The sequence below is a fragment of the Limulus polyphemus genome, unplaced genomic scaffold (genome assembly GCF_000517525.1).
Source record: "Limulus polyphemus unplaced genomic scaffold, Limulus_polyphemus-2.1.2 Scaffold2247, whole genome shotgun sequence".
Classification (NCBI taxonomy): Eukaryota; Metazoa; Arthropoda; class Merostomata; order Xiphosura; family Limulidae; genus Limulus; species Limulus polyphemus.
In genome coordinates, this window is record NW_013667857.1 from 146,055 (window position 1) to 154,574 (window position 8,520).

The window sequence follows — 8,520 nt, forward strand, 5'->3', positions numbered from 1 at the left end:
GTGGAAGCTTAAAGGATTGTTTTTGTTAAGTTTTAATTGTGTTTTGAAGATGCTTTTAATATTGTTTTTGATCAATGTAAAGTATTTTTAAGATTATAGCCTGTTTTTCTTTTTATTGACTAATAGTAATGTTATTTGTAAGATAATCAGCTATCTAATTAAAAGAATAATGTGTGTCAGTCAGTCCATGCGTGTCTGCATGCTAACTCACATGGAAACCTAATATTTTTATTGGCTGATTATACAATGGTACTTTTACGTTTATACAAGTACAAAACTGAGGTGTTTATAACATTAACTTTAAAGACAATTACTTCAGTAACATAAACAAACACACAAGTAATACAATAAATATAATTTTTACTTTTCTATGATACATAAATAATGCAACACCATTACATCTCAATACAAATTCCAACATGCGCCTAAAAATTGACAATTAGGCCTAAAGTATAAATACGCTTTGTACTTACCCACTATATAATCTACAGCAATTAGCCTTAATAGTCGCTGCCACAACTTCATTCATTTTTGATGGTCTACGGCTAACACATTTGGTGAAAGAAAATATTTACAGGTTTCAAACATACGCACACAAGAAATTTACATAAAATGTGACGACGGTTGATTTTTACACTTCTTGATACCATAATTTTAAAACTTCACTACAAGAATTATACGTTTCCAATTCTCTCCATCCAGGTGCTTAAAAATCGACAATCAGGCCTAAAGTTTAAAAACACTTTGTACGTAAAGAACTAGTTTACCTGCTAGAGGAATAGAATATTACCCAGTTTCCGTTATTGGTGGTAGTGGACCAAACGCTTTGATAATACTTTAGGAGAGAGTAACAAAAAAGGTGTTACTGTTATGGAAAGAAAAATGACATTTTTAAAAACTTTGATAAGCTTTTAATATGTTATCGTAAAAAATGTCTTAAAATATGTTTACATCTGTTGAAATAAAATCCGAACGTATTTTCAGGACAGACAAAAACTGACTATTATTATAATAGAAGTTGTGTGTGTAACGATATGATAATATATGTCATGTAGCAGTTATGTGCCAACAGACATCTGCATTTAAAGGTATGAATAATGCTATCTTAATTCTTCCCAGTTCATTAAACAAACAGAAAAAATTATTAGCGCTATAATTTTTTTCATAGTCGTATTAAAAGATTTTGAAAAATAATTCCTCTCCAGATCTGTGACTTTGGTTTGGCCCGAGTGGAAGAACCTGACGAAAGTCGACACATGACACAAGAAGTGGTGACGCAATATTATCGTGCTCCAGAACTACTTATGGGTGCAAGGCACTACACGTCGGCAGTTGACATTTGGTCGGTAGGGTGTATTTTTGCTGAACTGCTGGCTCGGCGTATTTTGTTTCAGGCTCAAACACCAATCCAACAGGTAATATTTATTTCCTAACTGTTGAGAAGTAACAAGTCGTATTCGTTGTTTCCTAACTGTTGTAACACACGGCAATTAATTCTTTTTGTTGCTCCAGATAATTAGTCACACAAACTTTAAGTAATCCTTTGTATCTATAGTTTCAAAATATTTACAAAACAAGGTAACGGCACTGGTGGGTCCAACGTTTCAATCTAGTCAGTGGCCACGATTACATTTATTGTTTAAAATATGTTCATACAATAAAATGATACAGTATTCATGTCAGTGCAGGAAGTACCAATGTATATTTAATAGTAGTATATACGTGTGTGTGTACACAGGTTTGGTTTTGTCTTTTTGTATTATGCATATTATTGGGGATGGAAGTAAGTACAATGTAAGGAAATGTCAAATGTAAAGTACAAGAAAAATTAAAATTTTCCAGGAGGATTTGTCTCCAAGCCCTAAAAATGGGAACTTAAAGTAAGTCCCTTGATCATTGGGTTTATACTTTCGTCCTCTAAAAATTCTGGACCTGCCAGTGAAATTGTTTCAGAATATTTATGATAAAAGGATAATTGGTCTTGTTTGTTGTTTTGAAAGGAACTTAATATAAAAACTGCTAGACCAATTAGAAATAGATCAAACTTTTAAAAACCTGTTGTTGTTTTTTTTGTCCAAACAAAGTGATTATAGTAACCTTTCAAATAATGACAAAAAATTACCTTGTATGGTATTGCTTAAAACTTTAATATTATGATAAGAAAACATTCCTTTGATTGAAGGATAATGTTCTCCATAATACTTGTAAACTTTTTGCCTTGCATCTCTTTCCAGTTGGACCTCATTACAGATCTACTAGGAACCCCAGTTCTGGAGGACATGAAGCATGCTTGTGAAGGGGCTCGTTCCCACATGATTCGAAAGCCTCACAAACCACCTTCTCTCTCGTCACTTTATACCTTGTCCCCACAAGCTACTCACGAGGCTATTCATTTACTGTGTCAGATGTTGAATTTTAATCCGGTATGCTCTGCGAGGGACCTTAGATGCCCATTCGTTCTCTCCCATATGAAATAGTTTTTCTTTAAATTTAAGTTACTTGTCTTTTAATGTAGTTCATACTAAAGAATCTTTCTTTTGTAATGTGTTCTTTCTATTTGTTATATGTGTTAAAAGTTTTATTTATGTAGCTTGCTGGTGTTCCTTTCAACACGTGATGTTGTTGTTTCTGTGACGAGTGTCGTTTTCTTAAACTCTAAACACATTATGTCCAAATTGTTTTTAATTGACAGGTGTTATACTAAACTAGGTTGAAGTTAATGTGAAAAATATTTCTGATGTGAAGTTTTTTTTTTATAAAATAAGGAATTAAATCTCATTCCTAAGAGTGAATATGTTTTTCAGGACAATCGAATATCTTGTGCTGATGCTCTATCCCATCCGTACCTGGACGAAGGCCGTCTCCGCTACCACTCGTGCATGTGTCATTGTTGTCACACTACAGCTTTAGGTCGACAGTTTGTTTCGGATTTTGAGCCAGTGATACTCCATCCTTTTGACGACTACTTTGAAAAAGATCTGAGCTCAGTTCGTCAAGTTAAAGGTGTGTTGTCTTAAGATGTTAATTGTTATAAAGATTTGAGCTCAGTTTGTCAAGTTAAAGATAAAATGTGTCGTGTTAAGGTGTTAATTGTTATAAAGACCTGAGCTCAGTTTATCAAGTTAAAGGTAAAATGTGTCGTCTTGAAAGTATTAAGTGTGATTCTAAGTGTGACCATTTGAATATGGTTTTCATCATATTTCAAACTAAAAGAAATAAGACATTAATCAGGTAATTATATGTTCTCTTATGTTGGTGTATCCCGTACAACATGAATTCTGAAAAATAAAACTGTTTTTGTAAATAGTTAGTAACTAGTTTTTTATATCTCTTGTATGTAAAAAGATACTTATAACAAACGAGATGTCCCTAAAATCAAATAAATTAATTGTAATTCTAGTGTCTAAGAACTGTTAGTAAAAACAAGCATTAAGTGTTAATGGAAACCTTATACTCCTTACAATTGAGTTTTAATAACAGTCTTTAGTTTAAATTTTAATTCTGTAAAGAAAGGTGGATGGATGTTTTGATCTCTTGATTGATGTTTTCATAATTTCCCGGGAAACAAGTGGTGCGAAATTTGGTGAACATTACCTTTAAACTAGTAAACAACACTGTTGATAAATAGTGGAACTTTTATAACTATTCACTTTTCGTTGTTGCAGAACGACTACACAAGTTTATTCTGGAGAGATTTGCTGGCTCTTGTCGTGTGCCTGTCTGTATAAACCCTCACTCAGCAGCATTTAAGAGTTTTGCTAGGTAAGTAAAAACAATAACACTTCTTGAAATTCTCGTTACGTTGATTGATTATAATTAAAGAAAATTACAAAACTATCATTTAAAGTTTCCTAACCTGTGAAACATTGAATTATTGAAACTATTTAAATTTAAAGTATTTATTTTATGGAAGAAGATAGGTTACTGAAAGTATTTGTAGATGATTGTTAGGAAACTTTATCAGGTCTGAATTGTTTACTTGAAGTTCAACTGAAAATATTATCCATGTTCAGGTTCTTTCAGTAATATTTTGATGTTACAGACTAAACAGAATGTTAACTATGTTGCGTATAACTAGGTAGCTAGTTAGTTTATGTAATAACGTTAAAAGAAAAAACAAGTTATGTGAATCGGAGGATAATCCGTGGCGTGTTTAGTTAACAGGCTAATTACCTTGGGTTAAAAGATAGTTTTATTTCTATTATCGAATACAAAAATTTGTTTTAAAAAAAAAAACATGCTACTTTAAATTTTGGTTAATGTTTCTACAGTTTCTTTCTGTTGTTAAATAAAGATAAAAAAACGTCAGAAAATAATAAGGTAATTTAGCAGAAGCAACGTTAACTTGCAAAGGAGGTGTACTGAAAAATAGGATAAATAAAAGGAGTGAAAGAGCAACAAATAGACCGCAACGCACTAATACAGTCGGGCAATGTGACCTTTAACACACTGATATAATAAACTCGCCTTGGCATGCACAAATTGATAAGTAGTTAACCCTGATCGTGTCTTGTTTACGCTCACGATGTAGCACTGTTAAACCATTCAAAATATTGTTTCCGTACAACTTCATACGAATGAGGTTAATTAATTAATTACTTTAGTCAAAGATACCGTTGTACATTTGAAACGCAAGTTATTAAAACCACTTTGCCAAAGGAATTTACTTATTGTATTTTCTTAATGGGAGAAAACGTACATTAAATTCTAACAATCGCATAAAACAAAATGCTTGGATCACCTCCTTTTGTAACCCAAAACGTTTTTATTGGTTAGACAATATTTCTAAAGTGGGAAAAACTGACGAACAGTGTAGAAAACATAGGCCGAGCTTGGTCATTGTAATCGTTAATTGCAACATCTGCAAGTTACCTCGTATACTGCTAGTTGGCTTGTAGGATAGATCTAACTGATCAACCACTTCTGATGGATGTTGCAGCTCCACGGTTGCTCACCCGTCGGAACTCCCACCATCACCTCACCAATGGGAATGAGTCGGGATCTTCAATCAGTACCTGTGTGGCCAAACCTCCAAGAAGAGCCCCTCTTTTCCAAGCTGTTTGCAATGAAAAAGCATTCCTAATTGTGTCCAACACCCCCTCCAGACATCCATCTAATCCATTTTGTAAACTTTTTAATTTTTATATGTAAATATGAATTGTGTACTGCCATTTTTTGGATCCAACAGTTTAGGTGCCTTTGTAATCTAGATATCACCACCAATGACAGTGAACCTGCCACATATCGGGGAGGACCGGTTATATTTTAGCCGTTTCCCACTGTTCAACTACAGCCACATATCGGGGAGGACCGGTTATATTTTAGCTGTTTAAGGAAGACCAAGATGTACAGCTGATTTTAAAAGTGATAAGAATTGAAGACAGGAAAGAAAAATGATTTGGAAGTTAGTATTTGGGATGTGAATAAATGTAAAATATATTTGTCTGACAGAAAAAAAAACCAACATCATTCTGTGATTTACATAAACAGTGATTTGGTAAAAGATAAAAAAAAAATTCAAATTGATTAATTAGATAAAAGATAACCGTAATCTTGTTTTTTGAATTTTCTACTTCCTAACAGTTTTGGATGGGCCTTAGTCTAATTGCATAATCTTCATTGTTGATTTCTTTTTGTAGCTGTTGAGTTCATATGCTTGTGTGTGTGTGTGTGTATGTATATAAAGAAGAGAATATGGTTCGTCTTGTTGGTGAGAAAGAAAAAAAAAAGTATAATTGTTTTATAAATGAAACACTTAATTTTTTTTTATAGAGACTATAATAATTTTTTTTGTTTTGGGAGTAAAAAATGTCTCGATATAATCTATACTGAAAGTCGGTTCGTTTTTGTCATATTAGATTAATGGACGTTGAGTTTGTGATATGTCTGGAGGATGTTGGAGTTTAAAAGTTAAGCTGAACATGTTTGTAAAACCTTATCATAAATCTGAATTCTATTAGTGTTAGAAGAAACAAAATTTATATGATAAAGAGAAACGATATGAAGTTCGGTTCCTTGAAAAATATCCCACGATAACTAGAGGGGAAATTAATAATTTTTTTTTAAAAATTGAATGTGACACAGACTAGTTTAGTGTTTAAAAGAGGGTTATAGGTGATGGGTTAAAATTCATTTTTGATAGTTTATTCGAGCTTCAGCAAACTGAGGTAGTTTGAAGATGAAATCTTTAATTGTTGGTTCACCTCTTCATTATTTAAGGATGTTTTTCTGAACCACAATAAGTGGATGAAACTCGATGCACTATCCAAAATGAAACCACATTAGTGTTAGAGTAATGATATTTATCCCAATAAAAGCAAATTTTTTGTTTGTCTCAATTTCAGTCATCACATAGTGTTATGGTATTGGATGATTTCGTGTCTCGATGTAGTTCTTATGCCTGTGGTTTGGTGGCAGTGTTTATTGGTACAGGATTGGTGGCATGTCTTAGTGATTTTAATTTCTCCTCTCCCACCCCACCACATCATATACTTTGTGTACAGTCTCATCTTCATAATCATTCATGGACTTGTAATTATATTTTTTCTATCGTAGATGTGATAACACTGTTGTGTGGTTGGTATTTTTTGTTCAATGTTTAATAGAAATGAAGCAGTGTTGAAACTGGATTTATAGTTATCTGCATCAAGGCTTTTAGAGTGTAGGAATCATCTACAGTTATAATGGCAAATATTTACAGTACTTTCTAAATTTTTTAGAGAGTAGATAAAATTATTGCTCTATTAGAAATTCGTCAGTATACTGTTTTCTTTCTCATTTTGGATTTATTGTATTGTATTTCTCTTCTCAACATGTTACCATGAAATATATATATCAGATATTCATTAGTTTTGTGGCATTAGCAAGTTTAATCTCATAATGAACAAATGTTGTTTCAACACTGTCCCATTTCAACTTGGTGTTTGTCTACCCGAGAAAAAGAATCCAAAGAGTAAATCTGGTCGTTTACACTCCACAGAAATATATTAACAATATCTTGTCATTAGCCAGTGAGAGCCTATATAGTTAAACCGTGGTTGGTTGAGTAGCAACCAAGTGACTAGTTTTGTTAACCCAGTTTTGGTTGAGTAATCAGTAAGAGATCTTTTATAGTTGGTCTATGTTAGAATAAGAAGTAAGAGAACCTTTTCTTGGTAGAGTAACAGTACACAGAAAGTCTTATCTTGTTTAGTTCAGTGGCATGCTAAGAAATCTGTTCTTTTGGATACTGGGCTTAACCGGTTTTGGAAAGAGAATAGGGTACTGACTTTTCAGAGCTCTTCAGCCGGACCGTGGTTGGTTTGGATATTTTTTTTTTTGACAAGCATTGTAACATATTATATATTTCAATGGAAAAACTTTGGAGAAGTCTTCTGCATGTTCCTTATTTCGAAATATTAGAATACCTCATGATACTTTTGTTTGTGTTTGGTATACAGTGTTCATGTGTAGCTAAACATGTAACACACTGTAGTGTGTTTTCTTCACATTGTTTGAAAGTAGTTACAGCTGTCTTTTAAGAAGCTAGGAGGAGCCACATTCTGGATACATCCTCGTAGAACATCACCTGAATATTAGTTGTGATGTGCAGAAAGACATTTTATATTCTAGTACATATTTGATCAGTTCATTCCTTGAGTTGAGAATCTCGTATGATAGTACTGCTTTTCTAATCCAAGATAATTACAGAATAATATCAAAAATGTTACTTCAAACTCGGGCCTGCACACAGAACTTCTCGAGCTACGTATTTTTAATCAAAATGGAAATGTACCATAATATAGTTGTAGAACTTAACTGTAATTTGTATGTTATTAAATTACTTTGTATCAAAGAATTACATCATCTTATTAAGTTGTTTATCCAGATCCTAAGTAATTAAGCGTCTGTGAAACTTCTGTTATTTGAATTCCACAGAACATTTCCAGAAGTTGAAATATGTGACTGATTGGAACCAACTGTTAAGTTGTTGTGATTTTTATTTCCATGCAAGCACTGCCATAACTTCAGGTCACGCACATAACTAAAACTGATCTCATATGAAACTCGGTTTTTTTGATGTTTTATGATCTTGCTCTTTTTTTTGAGGTCTGTACTACAATGACAGCTTTTCTTGATGAATGTCGTACAGACAAGTTTCTAACATGTAGTGAGGATCTCTCCTTTTTTTTATGATGTGTTCATTATCCTCACAGTAATTTAGTAACTGTAGTTCTAAGCAGGCAGCTACAAATTGCATTAACCCAAATGGGATCCATGTGGTCTGTGTTATTCTTTAGCATTTACTCCAATTGCCCACAAGGTCTTGCTGTATGTAAATATATTCCTACTAATTAATGCACTAATTTGCTTATCATCCAGTACTTTTGCAAAAAAAACCTACCGATGTTTGGACTTCCAAAGAAGAAAAAACGGAAGAAACTGTTCTTTACAAACCACCTTTAAGTTTCCACCCTAACTGTTCTTTACAAACCAACAAGTCCCACCTTTAGAACCCATTTAAAACTGATTAAAAACAAT

General features: G+C 32.8%; 1 pseudogene; it reads left to right on the forward strand.

Annotated features, from left to right (window-relative positions):
* Positions 1-7,711, forward strand: part of LOC106466394 — a 43,350-nt pseudogene extending 35,639 nt beyond the window's left edge.
* Positions 7,712-8,520: the final 809 nt, after the last annotated feature.